The sequence below is a fragment of the Medicago truncatula genome, chromosome 4 (genome assembly GCF_003473485.1).
Source record: "Medicago truncatula cultivar Jemalong A17 chromosome 4, MtrunA17r5.0-ANR, whole genome shotgun sequence".
Classification (NCBI taxonomy): Eukaryota; Viridiplantae; Streptophyta; class Magnoliopsida; order Fabales; family Fabaceae; genus Medicago; species Medicago truncatula.
This window is the reverse complement of record NC_053045.1, coordinates 29,749,173-29,762,235: the sequence shown is the minus strand read 5'-3', so window position 1 is coordinate 29,762,235 and position 13,063 is coordinate 29,749,173.

The following is a 13,063-nucleotide window of genomic DNA, read 5'->3' as shown; positions in this document are numbered from 1 at the left end:
TCTTGAAGCCAAAGGTTGATGCGTGGAATGTTTAGCTACAATTGGGTCTTTGCTGATGTTTATTTCTACTACTCATTTGTTCAATTAATATGTTTGTTTGTTGCTTTATGTTTTTCAAAAAAAAATTAAAAAAAAAATCCTTCCGTCCCACCCGAGGCGAAAGTGAATTTGTTTAGGGCTTTTGCTTTATGTATTTTCATCATTAATGAAAGGTCGTCTTGATCCCGACCTTATTTTTATTTTTTGCTTTTTCTGGAAAAATGGTAATAAAAAAACCAAAAAATCTTTCCCTTTAATCATTTTCACATATCTGCATAATCATAATGTTTATATCAATAATCAAATCATGCATTAATAAACCCGTTGAACACTTAAACCTGGTACTCTCTCTCGACTTTGAGTTCCTTATATCTGAGGCTGAAGAAGAGGATGATGAAGAAGTTTCCACTGAGATTTCTCGCCTACTAGGGCATCTTGGCCGTCGTAGCTGCAAATATCAAGAAAGAATGTCCAGAAGAGGACTTTCATGTACAAAGATTGGCACGAGATGCTACCATCTGCCTTGCAGGGATATTGTACTTCATGCACATTTCAACAAGGGCAGCCCCCCCCCGCCATCCCTCAGTATTCAATGTAAAGGCACTGTGCCACATGGAGGTCAAAGTCTTGTCAACGGAAGTTCCAATGAAAGCTAAGATTGATTGAACTTAAAAGTGTTATTGCCGGGTGCCATGGACAGTTATATCAAAAGGATAAAGCAAGTATTCGACAAAGAAGGCTTGTCCCAGTGAATGTCAAGAAAGTAGCTTTGTGCTAAAAAATATGCCAAATTACAAAGAATGATGGTAAACTTGTATGTCCTGTGAACACCGTTGCAGTCAAGAAATACTTTGTTAAAATGAAAAAGCTCGATAAGTCGCAAACCTGAAAAGGCGGCTTAGGCAAAAAAGAGCGTCTCGATGGACTGAAAACCCGAAAGGGCGATCCATGCAAAAGTTAGAGACATTTATAAAAAAAAAAAGATTATCCTGATAGGTTGAAACCCGCAAGGGCGATCTATGCAAAAGTTAAGGATCGTGACAAAGTAACTGCATCTGGTCGAACATGACTCACTTGGGGCATTTCAGCTGTCAAAAGACCTCCGGCTCATTGCGAGGTAATTGCACTAAATCATATATGATTCATCTGGGGTATCTTAGCTGTTAAAGGACTTTCGATCTGAAGCGTCCGTAAATCAAAGACTCAGAACAGTGGAATTCAAAGTTGGTAGAGGAAACAGTAGTTATTGTGTTCAATGTACCTTTTTCATATAATTACCATTTTCCAAACTTTTTAAAATCCGTGGAGCCACGCCTTTGACAGGCCACCACTCCATTTACATTAATTTGAGCCTATGCTCATTTATTTGAAACTCTCATTCATTCTGTTTACAAATTTTTCTTCTATTTTTGATGTTAATACCTAAAGCAAAAAAAAAAAAAACTTTTAAAAACTTTTTTCATGTCTTCTGAAAAGGATAAACAACAGGTACATTTTCTTTGAACTTATGAGTAGGTGAAACATACATCAACATCCGTCTCAATTACAGTTAAACTTTGCAAGGTAAGCATGATCAAAAGTTGAGATGACCTCTGTCAAAAAATAATACAAAAAAGAGCTCGCTAAGTCGAAAACCCGAAAGGGCGGCTTAAGCCAAAATGAGCGTCCTGGTGGACTGAAAACCCGAAAGGGCGGTCCAGGCAAAAATTAGGGGCATACATATTCCCGGTGGATCGAAAACCCGAAAGGGCGGTTCATGCAAAAGTTAGGGATTCAAAAAAAAAAACAAAAAAAACAAAAAAAATTGAAATGAAAAAATGAAAAAGACAGAGGCATCACAGCTCAAGTGGGTCGATTGGAAGAATCACTTTGTACTGATTTACAAATGAAAACTTCTGCCAAGTGGTTAGATGAAATGGTGTCTTCTGCCTATGGTTTAATTGTTGGCGACTTCTGCCTATGCTTTGATCAAGGGCAACACCTGCCAATGGTTTATTTAAATGGCGATTTTTGCTTGTGCTTTGTTTAAATGGCGACTTCTGCCAGAATGATTGATTGATGAGTTTCATCCCGAGAAATGGCGACTTCTGCCTATGCTATGATTGAGGGCAACTCCTGCCAATGGTTTGTTTAAATGGCGACTTCTGCCAGAATGGTTGATTGATGGGTTTTATCCTAAGAGATGGCAACTTCTGCCAGGTTTTCTGATCGGTGGGCTTTATCTCCAAGGAATGATTACTTAACCATCAACTGAGACATTATATCGGGTTGTACCCCCCATCAGTGCTTTGTTTATCGGGTTGTATCCCCATCAGTGCTTTGTTTATAGGGTTGTATCCCCATCAGTGCTTTGATTATCGGGTCGTATCCCCTTTAGCGGTATGATTAGTGGGCAGTTACCCCTTTCAGTGGTTGAATCAAGTTTTGTTACCTCTTCGACGGTATGATTGATGAGCTGTTACCCCTTTAGCGGTATGATTAGTGGGCAGTTACCCCTTCAGTGGTTGAATCAAGTTTTGTTACCTCTTCGACGGTATGATTGATGGGCTGTTACCCCTTTAGTGGTATGATTGATGGGCCGTTACCCCTTCAGTGGTTGAATTAACGTTTTGTTACCTCTTCAATGATATGGTTATAAGGCGTGACCCCGCCGTTGGTTTTGATTGTGGAGTTGTTACCCTTCTAGTGTTTGTTTCTCAGGGCTTTACTCCATCAGTTAGTTTGAATATGGGTTTTTACCCCGTAAGTTGGTTTGGATATGGGTTGTATCCCACCAAGTAGTTTGAATATGGATTTTATCCCATCAGTTGGGTGACTGTTGGTCGTATTCCCATCAGCAGTTTGATTATTGGGTTGTATCCCTATCATTGGTTTGATTATTGGGTTGTGCCCCCATCATTAGTTTGATTATTGGTTTGTTCTCCTATCAGGGGTTTGATTTTGAGCTTTACCCCACTAATGTTTTGTTTGGAGGGCTTTACCCAGTAAGTGTTTGACTCACCTCCTGTATTGGTATCCCCGTGGAAGATTCTCGAGTGTTTGTGCTGCAATGCCGGACTATTTCCTTTTAGGACTTGTCCAAATCTTGTCTCAACAGTCTTCCGTTGTACTGTCATATGTGTCTCGTACATGTTCATGCATAGATAGCATGCACACAAATATCATTCATGCATGGTTGCATTATTACCAAGTGTCTTATTTCAATGTATCCTGTAAAAAGTGTCATCCCCAATGTGTTTGATTCGAGTTTGTCACCAATTAAAGTTTATTTCAAGTGGCAGGTCCCACCGAGCAATCTTTGTGTCCATTCAGTTTAGCTCCCCAGTAACTTTTGTAAGCTATCCTCGTACCGGCAACAGGTGACTTTTCTTATGTTGGTCGTTACCCCAGTAAAGGTAAGTGACGGCATTTCCTTTTTGTATGTTGGTCGTTACCCCAGTAAAGGTAAGTGACGGTATTTCCTTTTCGTAAGTTGGTCGTTATCCGAGTTGAGGTAACTGACGGTATTTCCTTTTCGTAAGTTGGTCGTTATCCGAGTTGAGGTAACTGACGATATTTCCTTTTCGTAAGTTGGTCGTTACCCGTGTTGAGGTAACTGACGGTATTTCCTTTCTTGCATGTTGGTCGTTACCCGAGTTGAGGTAACTGACGGTATTTCCTTTTCGTAAGTTGGTCGTTACCCCAGTAAAGGTAAGTGACAATATCTTCCTTTTCGTAAGTTGGTCGTTACCCGAATTGAGGTAACTGACGGTATTTCCTTTTCGTAAGTTTGTCGTTACCCGAATTGAGGTAACTGACGGTATTTCCTTTTCGTAAGTTGGTCGTTATCCGAGTTGAGGTAACTGACGGTATTTCCTTTTCGTAAGTTGGTCGTTATCCGAGTTGAGGTAACTGACGGTATTTCCTTTCTTGCATGTTGGTCGTTACCCGAGTTGAGGTAACTGACGGTATTTCCTTTTCGTAAGTTGGTCGTTACCCCAGTAAAGGTAAGTGACAATATCTTCCTTTTCGTAAGTTGGTCGTTACCCGAATTGAGGTAACTGACGGTATTTCCTTTTCGTAAGTTGGTCGTTACCCGAATTGAGGTAACTGACGGTATTTCCTTTTCGTAAGTTGGTCGTTATCCGAGTTGAGGTAACTGACGGTATTTCCTTTTCGTAAGTTGGTCGTTATCCGAGTTGAGGTAACTGACGGTATTTCCTTTTCGTAAGTTGGTCGTTATCCGAGTTGAGGTAACTGACAGTATTTCCTTTTCGTATTTTGGTCGTTACCCGTGTTGAGGTAACTGACGGTATTTCCATTTCCTTTTCGTAAGTTGGTCGTTATCCGAGTTGAGGTAACTGACGGTATTTCCTTTTCGTAAGTTGGTCGTTATCCGAGTTGAGGTAACTGACAGTATTTCCTTTTCGTATTTTGGTCGTTACCCGTGTTGAGGTAACTGACGGTATTTCCATTTCCTTTTCGTAAGTTGGTCGTTATCCGAGTTGAGGTAACTGACGGTATTTCCTTTTCGTAAGTTGGTCGTTACCCGTGTTGAGGTAACTGACGGTATTTCCTTTTCGTAAGTTGGTCGTTATCCGAATTGAGGTAACTGACAGTATTTGCTTCCGTAAGTTGGTCTTTACCTTAGTATAGGTAAGTGACGATATTCATGTTCGTATGTTCGTCTTTACCACAGTAATGGTAATAAAACAATATTTCCTCCCCAGTGATATCTATCAGTTTTTCCCCAGTCAATGTATTTTTGTCGTCCTTGCATTCATACTTGCATCGCAGACATTCATACCAGTATATTCATAAGCATGGCATTCTTAGCATTTGAACTGGTCAAAATTGGTGTACTTGGTATTTAAGTCTCTTCGACCCGTTGATTTAAAAATTTCATTGTTTTAAATCTCCGTGACGGAGAAACTTAAATAGGGGCATCTGTCATACCCCAAATTTTGACCACTTTTCTCTATCCTTATCCATTTTATTCGTATTTTTAAAGTCGGAAATTTTCGTCGTTTCAGACGAAATTTCGACAAAAGATTACTTTGAAGTACCTCATTTTTTATTCTGAGTCGGACCCTTTTCTCTCTTTATTTTATTTTTTATTTCGGTATTTAATTTCCTCTTTTATTAGTTTTGATTTTAAAATTAGTTACTTTAATTTATTTTCTGTTTTGTGTTATAATGTCAATGAGTCCAAAAAAAATCCCAACAGGGGTCCAAAAATATTTTTTTACACGCCTAATATTCAGGCAGATTGTCAAACTTTTGTTTCCAAATTCAGCATGTTGTTTCCTTTTTCCCATCAACCCTAGTGGTATAAATTAAAACCTGCATAATGAAGAAAGGACGGACAATCTTCCACAGCCGCAAACAGAAAAAAACCTTAGCCGCAAACAAAGAAGAAAAACAGAGTAATTCCACAACCAAAAACAGCAACAAGAAAGAAAACCCTAACGGCACTGTTCACGCAGCCGAGACTTTTTCAGCCGCAGTCATATCATCCAAAACCCTAATCTCATCCCCGAATTTCCATAAGTCATAGTATCTCAGATCAGAACCAAGATCCTCCAAACCGGAACAAAGTACAAACGGAATCGGAGGGGAAAAGCTCGCGCTGAAACGAACCGGAGTGGAAAAGCTCGCGCTGAACCGAACCGGAGCAGGAGAGGAACTCACCGAACCATCCTTTTTGCAAGGCTTTAAGGTAGTATTTCATATTTGTTGCTATATAGAAGCTCAAATCCGGACTGTTTGTAGGTTTTGTTTCAAAAGATTTTTAAAAAATTTGAATTTAGATCTAGAAGTTTTGGTTGTTTGTTTGTAAAAACTAAGTAGATATTTGAATTGAGGAGAAAAAAGGATGTTTAAAAAGGTAATTTGTTTTTGAAAAAGGAGTGTTTTGAAAACTCCGGCACGGTGGTGCACCACCGGCCACCGCGCCGGAAAACTCATGAAAAAGAAAAGAAAAAGAGAGAGAACGGAGAAGAAGGAGAAAGAAGAGAGAGAAATGAATGGGAAAAATGAGAGAAAATGGGTCATACACCCTATTTATATGACTTCGAACCGGGCGGGTCTAACCGACCCGCCCACGACCCGTTTCTGCTTAAAGCCCATTTTTTTTATTCACTACAGTTTTGTTAATCACACCTCTGTTCTTTACTTTCTGCACCCCTTTTGCTAAAAAAATTTATCTAAAAAAACTTACAAAAATATGGTGTTTGTTTTGACTTTTATTTACTGTTTTTATTTTATAATTGCCATTTTTATTTTATTTAGAATCCTCTCATGCATATTTTAATTTCTTGTCATTTTATTGTCGTTAATTTTTTTTTTTTTTTTTTTTTTTTTTAGTGTGTATAATTAGGAAATTGATGTAATTTATCTTGTGCATTTTTATTTATTTCTCGTTATTATATTCCTCTTGAGACCATAGAATGTATCTAGGAATTGATGTAATAATGTAGGTAACACAAGCACCGACACTTGCACCGACGCTTCACGTTTATTTCTTGCGACGTTGCGCCGTTATGTTAGTTTTTACCGTTAGTTTAGAAAAAATCATTTTCCCAAAAAAATCAAATATGTCAAAAGTTCAAAAATATTTTCTTAATAAACCTTGGCTTGTAACCCAAGTGTCCTTTTTTTCCTTTTATTTTCTTAATCAAATGCTTAATTGAATTAATATTCATAATAGACTTGATTTTCTTGTAATTAAAATTTGACCAACCTCATCTTATTTTCTCTCATGCCTCGAGGCCTCTTATCCTTTCTTAAAACCATTTTCAAAAAATCTTAAAATCAACCTAACCCACCAAAAAGAAACTTTTTAGGTGAACTACATTGGTTTTGATCCCTTCTCTTCAAGGGTATGTAGGCATGGGATTTGTATCCTTCCAAATCAAATAAAAATAACCAAAAACATGCTTCTTCTTCCCCCATTCTTTCACTTAGATTTTTAGGTAGTTAATTTTCAAATAAGCAATGAATTTAGCACAAGATAATTTAGGGTAAGAGGTTCCTACGGAATACCGTAGATGCTTAGGGTGCTAGCACCTTCCCTTCGCATAACCAACCCCCGAATCCAAAGTCTCGATGAGGGTTTTTACTCATTTTTTTCCTTCCCACGAATAAAAATCGAGAGTTCAAAGATCGACGATTCAAATCAATTAATGGTTTGATATCCGAAAATCACGAGCACATTCATCATTCCCATTATATTTTTCCTTGTTTCACTAACATTTTGTTCCTTGTGAGACTTCACTCATAGCATTCCACTATTTCCTCCGCTTTCTTTAGCTTAGCATTTATTTTTGCAAGTTTTGATTCATTTGATGTTGTAATTTGTTATCATTGGTTTGTGGCTTGGCAAAGGGGCCATAGAATGTATTTAGGCAATTTTTGTAATATGGACTATGGACACTATGACGCACCGACACGCACACACTCACCTTAGATGTATGCATAGGATTGTATGGTTAGATAAGCGCTTAGGTTTGAACACTTAGATAGAAATCCAACTTTTTTCCAAAAAACATGCAAATAACTTCACTTGAAAACCTTTTTTTGAAAATAAAATGGAGTCAAAACTCCTTATTTTCCCTTTATTTTCTTAAGTAAAACTTTCAATAAACCTTAATCCTCCTTGGACTTTACTTTTGCAAAATGACTAAATCCACCTCACACTTTCCAAATCTTATGCCCTTGAGGCCTCTCATCTCTATTCTTCAAAATCTCTTTTCAAACTTAAAATCAACCAACAAAAACAAAAATCATTTTTGAGCAAGAACTACGAACGGTTTTGATCCCTTAAAAGGGTACGTAGGCAATGAGTCAAAACTCATCCAAGCCGAAATAAAATCAAATCCTACTTCTTCTCACCCCCATTCTTAACTAATCACACCTTCCTTTTTTAAGCAATAAAACTAAAGCGTAGAAATCAACTTAGGAAAGCGGCTCTTATGGAATACCATAATCGTTCCGGGTGCCTAACACCTTCCCGTAGCGAAAACGACCCCCGAACCTAGAACTTTTTAAGGGTTTTTCTCCTTTTACCCTTCCCAAGAAAAAATAGAGATATCCACGGTCAAAAGGTTCAAGTCCAATTAATGGCTTGGCACCCAAAAACCATGATAACAGAAATGGCGACTTCACTGGGGAGATCTTTTTAGCGGGTCGCGCCTAGTTTTCCTTAGTTTATATTTACGCTTTATTTTATTGCTTACATATGTGAATACTTGTTTATTTTCATTTTTTGACGTGTGGGGTGAGAATATCAAAAGTCCTATACCCGGGCTGAGTGAACTTATGTTTAGGTAGAGATATAATCGACAATTCGATCCGGGGGTTGCCTCGTGTATTGGATTATGCGATCAATCTCACATAGCTGAGGCATTTTGAAGGTGATATTGTCGGCGTGTGTTGTCATGCTTAGGCACTTCACTTTCAATTGTTCGACGAAGCTATGAACCGTAGTTACCAAACCCATCCTAGCCTTTTTAGGACGTAGTGCGGTGGCTAAATTGAGTGTTGTCTCAAACTTTAGTCGTCACGCGATACTACACTCAAACTAGACCTTCTCACAAATAATCATGGAACGGGTGTCGTCCTGTACTACCATGATATATGTGAGAGAGGTTGCAGTTTGGGAACTGTGTTAGAACCTTGGTTACTACTATCCAAAGCCTTAGTTCACCGGACGCCGTGTCCATCCGTGGCCCTGTTACTTTGAATCTCAACCCACCTTGTTCTTTGTAACTAAACAAAACAACCATGCATACATGCATTCATGCATAAGTTTTTTTTCACGCATACATCGAAGATTTTTTTAGACAGATCGAAACATTGTAAGACACCGCAGGTGTGAACTTGTATTCATAAGTTTACCATTGTAAAACCTTATTTTGCTTGTTTAACAGTGTTTACAATGTTTCGAATTTGTTTAAAAAGTCCTTCGATGACATTAAAAAGAGTCGTTTTTGCATTTGCATCTGCATATCATGCATCATATGCATCATACATCGGTCACAAAGGCTTCCAATTGCTCACTACTTCCTGGTTCCTCTGCCACAGTTTGAAAAGTGGCTCGTGCTCAGAAGGTCTACGAACCTGATAGAATCGATCGAACCAGAGAATACAGAAGAAGGAAAAAGGCTATGGAAGAAGAGAACACGCAGCTCCGTACCGAGTTAACTTCTCTGAGGGAAGAATTGGCTAAGGTCAATGACACCATGACTGCTCTGCTAGCCGCCCAGGAACAATCATCCACCGGTTCACCAACAACGACAGCAGCAACAAGCTAGACCTACCTTTCCTCTGATATCAATGTTATATGCTGAATTACTCCCGACTCTACTTCTCAAAGGGCACTGCACAACCAGACAGGGCAAGCCTCCACCTGATCCGTCGCCTCCCAAGTTCCGTTCGGACCTCAAGTGTGATTTCCATCAAGGTGCTCTGGGTCATGATGTCGAAGGATGCTACGCGTTGAGGTACATTGTAAAAAAAACTCATAGACCAAGGAAAATTGACCTTTGAGAATAACGTCCCTCATGTCGTCGACAATCCTCTTCCGAATCACGCTGCTGTGAACATGATTGAGGTATATGAGGAAGCTCCCGGACTTGACGTCCGTAATGTTACAACTCCTCTGGTACCACTACACATCAAGTTATGCCAAGCCTCTCTGTTTGACCATGATCATGCCAATTGCCAAGAATGATTCTGTAATCCTTTGGGTTGCTGTGTTGTTCAAAATGACATCCAGAGCTTGATGAACAACAATCATTTGACTGTCAGCGACGTCTGTGTGATTGTGCCAGTCTTTCATGATCCGCCCGTCAAGAGCGTGCCTTCAAAAGAGAATGTTGAGCCTCTAGTGATAAGGCTGCCCGGACCAGTACCTTATACTTCTACAAAGGCTATTCCTTACAAGTACAATGCCACATGAATCTTCTACAGTGCTGAGTTTATCAATGCAATTACTGAAGAGGCGACTGGATGTAGTCCTAGGCCTATGTTTGTTATACCAGGAGGCATTGCGAGAAATTGTGAGGCCATCAACATTCATTCAATCATGCATGTTTCCGAATAATGTGTCTTGTTGCTTAAGTGTTTTGTTTTTCAAAATAACCATCCTCTCGCTCTGCCCGAAGCGAAAGTGATATTTCTGGAAGGGCGTGTTTGTTTCGGCATCGCCGTTATCAACAAAAATCGTCGTTTCTTTCACGACTTTTATTTTTTAGTGATTTTTTTTTTTTTTTTTTTTTTTCTCTCTTGGAAATAATGGTAATACCAGAAAAAACCAAAACATCTTTATTTTTCTTATCAATTTCAAAGAACTGCATAAAAGAAAAAAAAAAAAAACCATTTTCTAAAATCATTCAACCATTCTATGCAGTTTGAACCATAATAAACCCGTTGAACACAGTAATCCTACGGTTCTTCCAAATTTTGAATTCCCTGTGTATGAAGCCGAAGATGAAGAGGATGATGATATACCATCACTCGATTGCTTGAGCAAGAATCAGCCTATTGTATGGAACGATGAATGCCAGGAAGCTTTTGATAGCATCAAGAATTACCTGCTGGAACCACCTATCCTTGTCCCTCCCGTGGAAGGAAGGCCTTTGATTTTGTATTTGTCAGTGTTTGATGAATCTGTGGGATGCGTGCTTGGTCAACGAGATGAGACTGGAAAGAAAGAGCATGCTATCTACTATTTAAGCAAGAAGTTCACCGATTGTGAAACTCGGTATACAATGCTTGAGAAGACTTGTTGTGCTCTAGCTTGGGCTGCCAAACGCCTGCGTCATTATTTGGTGAATCATACAACTTGGCTGATATCCAGAATGGATCCGATAAAGTATATCTTTGAGAAAGCGGCCGTTACTGGGAAGATCGCACGCTGGCAGATGCTTTTGTCTGAATATGATATTGTGTTCAAAACTCAAAAGGCAATCAAAGGCAGCATTCTTGCCGATCACCTTGCTTATCAACCGCTTGATGATTACCAACCAATTGAATTCGATTTCCCTGATGAAGAGATCATGTATTTGAAATCAAAAGACTGCGAAGAACCGTTGATTGATGAAGGTCCAGATCCCAATAGCAAGTGGGGGTTTAGTCTTTGATGGTGCTGTCAATGCTTATGGTAAAGGAATTGGGGCAGTCATTGTATCCCCACAGGGGCATCACATTCCTTTTACCGCCCGAATTCTGTTCGAATGTACAAACAATATGGCTGAGTATGAAGCATGTATCTTCGGGATCGAGGAAGCAATTGACATGAGAATCAAACACCTCGACATCTATGGAGATTCTGCGCTCGTCATCAATCAGATAAAGGGTGAATGGGAGACCCAGCATGCTAAGTTGATTCCTTATCGTGATTATGCGAGACGTTTGCTGACATATTTTACAAAGGTTGAGCTGCACCATATTCCTCGTGATGAGAACCAAATGGCTGATGCTCTTGCTACTCTATCCTCCATGTTTCGAGTAAACCATTGGAATGATGTGCCAATAATCAAAGTGCAACGCCTTGAAAGACCTTCACATGTGTTTGCTATTGGGGATGTGATCGATCAGGCTGGCGAAAATGTGGTTGACTATAAACCCTGGTACTACGACATCAAACAGTTCTTGCTGAGCCGTGAGTATCCGCCGGGTGCTTCCAAACAAGACAAGAAGACCCTGAGAAGATTGGCCAGTAGATTCCTTTTAGATGGAGATATTCTATACAAGAGGAACTATGACATGGTATTGTTAAGATGTGTTGATGAACATGAAGCAGAGCAGTTAATGCGTGATGTACATGACGGTACCTTCGGGACCCATGCTACAGGGCATACTATGTCAAGAAAGTTGCTACGGGCAGGTTACTACTGGATGGCCATGGAGCATGATTGTTACCAGCACGCCAGAAAGTGCCACAAATGTCAAATCTATGCTGATAAGATTCATGTGCCTCCGCACGCCCTCAATGTTATGTCATCCCCATGGCCGTTCTCAATGTGGGGCATCGACATGATCGGAAGAATTGAACCGAAGGCTTCAAATGGTCATCGTTTCATCTTAGTGGCAATTGACTACTTCACCAAGTGGGTTGAAGCAGCATCCTATACCAATGTGACCAAGCAAGTGGTAGCTAAGTTCATCAAGAACAACATCATCTGTCGATATGGTGTTCCCAGCAAGATTATTACCGACAATGGTACCAACCTGAACAACAATGTGGTGCAAGCTCTTTGTGAAGAATTCAAAATTGAGCACCATAACTCTTCTCCCTATAGACCTCAGATGAATGGTGCAGTTGAGGCCGCCAACAAGAATATCAAAAGAATTGTCCAGAAGATGGTAACTACTTACAAGGACTGGCATGAGATGTTACCCTATGCTCTGCATGGCTACCGTACTACCGTGCGCAGTTCAACCGGGGCAACCCCTTTCTCTCTTGTATATGGTATGGAAGCAGTTCTTCCTTTGGAAGTGGAGATCCCATCTCTCCGTGTGATTATGGAAGCAAAGTTATCTGAGGCTGAATGGTGCCAAAGCCGGTATGATCAGTTGAATTTGATTGAAGAAAAACGTATGGATGCCATGGCTCGTGGACAGTCATATCAAGCAAGAATGAAGACTGCCTTTGACAAGAAAGTCCATCCTCGAGAATTCAAGGTAGGGGAACTTGTATTGAAAAGGAGGATAAGCCAGCAACCCGACCCAAGGGGCAAGTGGACGCCTAACTATGAAGGTCCTTATGTTGTCAAGAAGGCCTTCTCCGGTGGCGCTTTAATCCTTACACACATGGATGGTGTAGAACTTCCAAATCCAGTGAATGCCGATATAGTCAAGAAATACTTCGCCTAGAAATGTGAAAAGAACAGCGTGGTAGGTCGAAAACCCGAAAGGGCGGCCTAGGCAAAAATGCGCTTCCCGGTGGATCGAAAACCCGAAAGGGCGGTCCAGGCAAAAATAAGGGACAAAAAAAAAACAAATATGAAAAGCTCGCTGAGATTGTACGCAACTCAGGCAA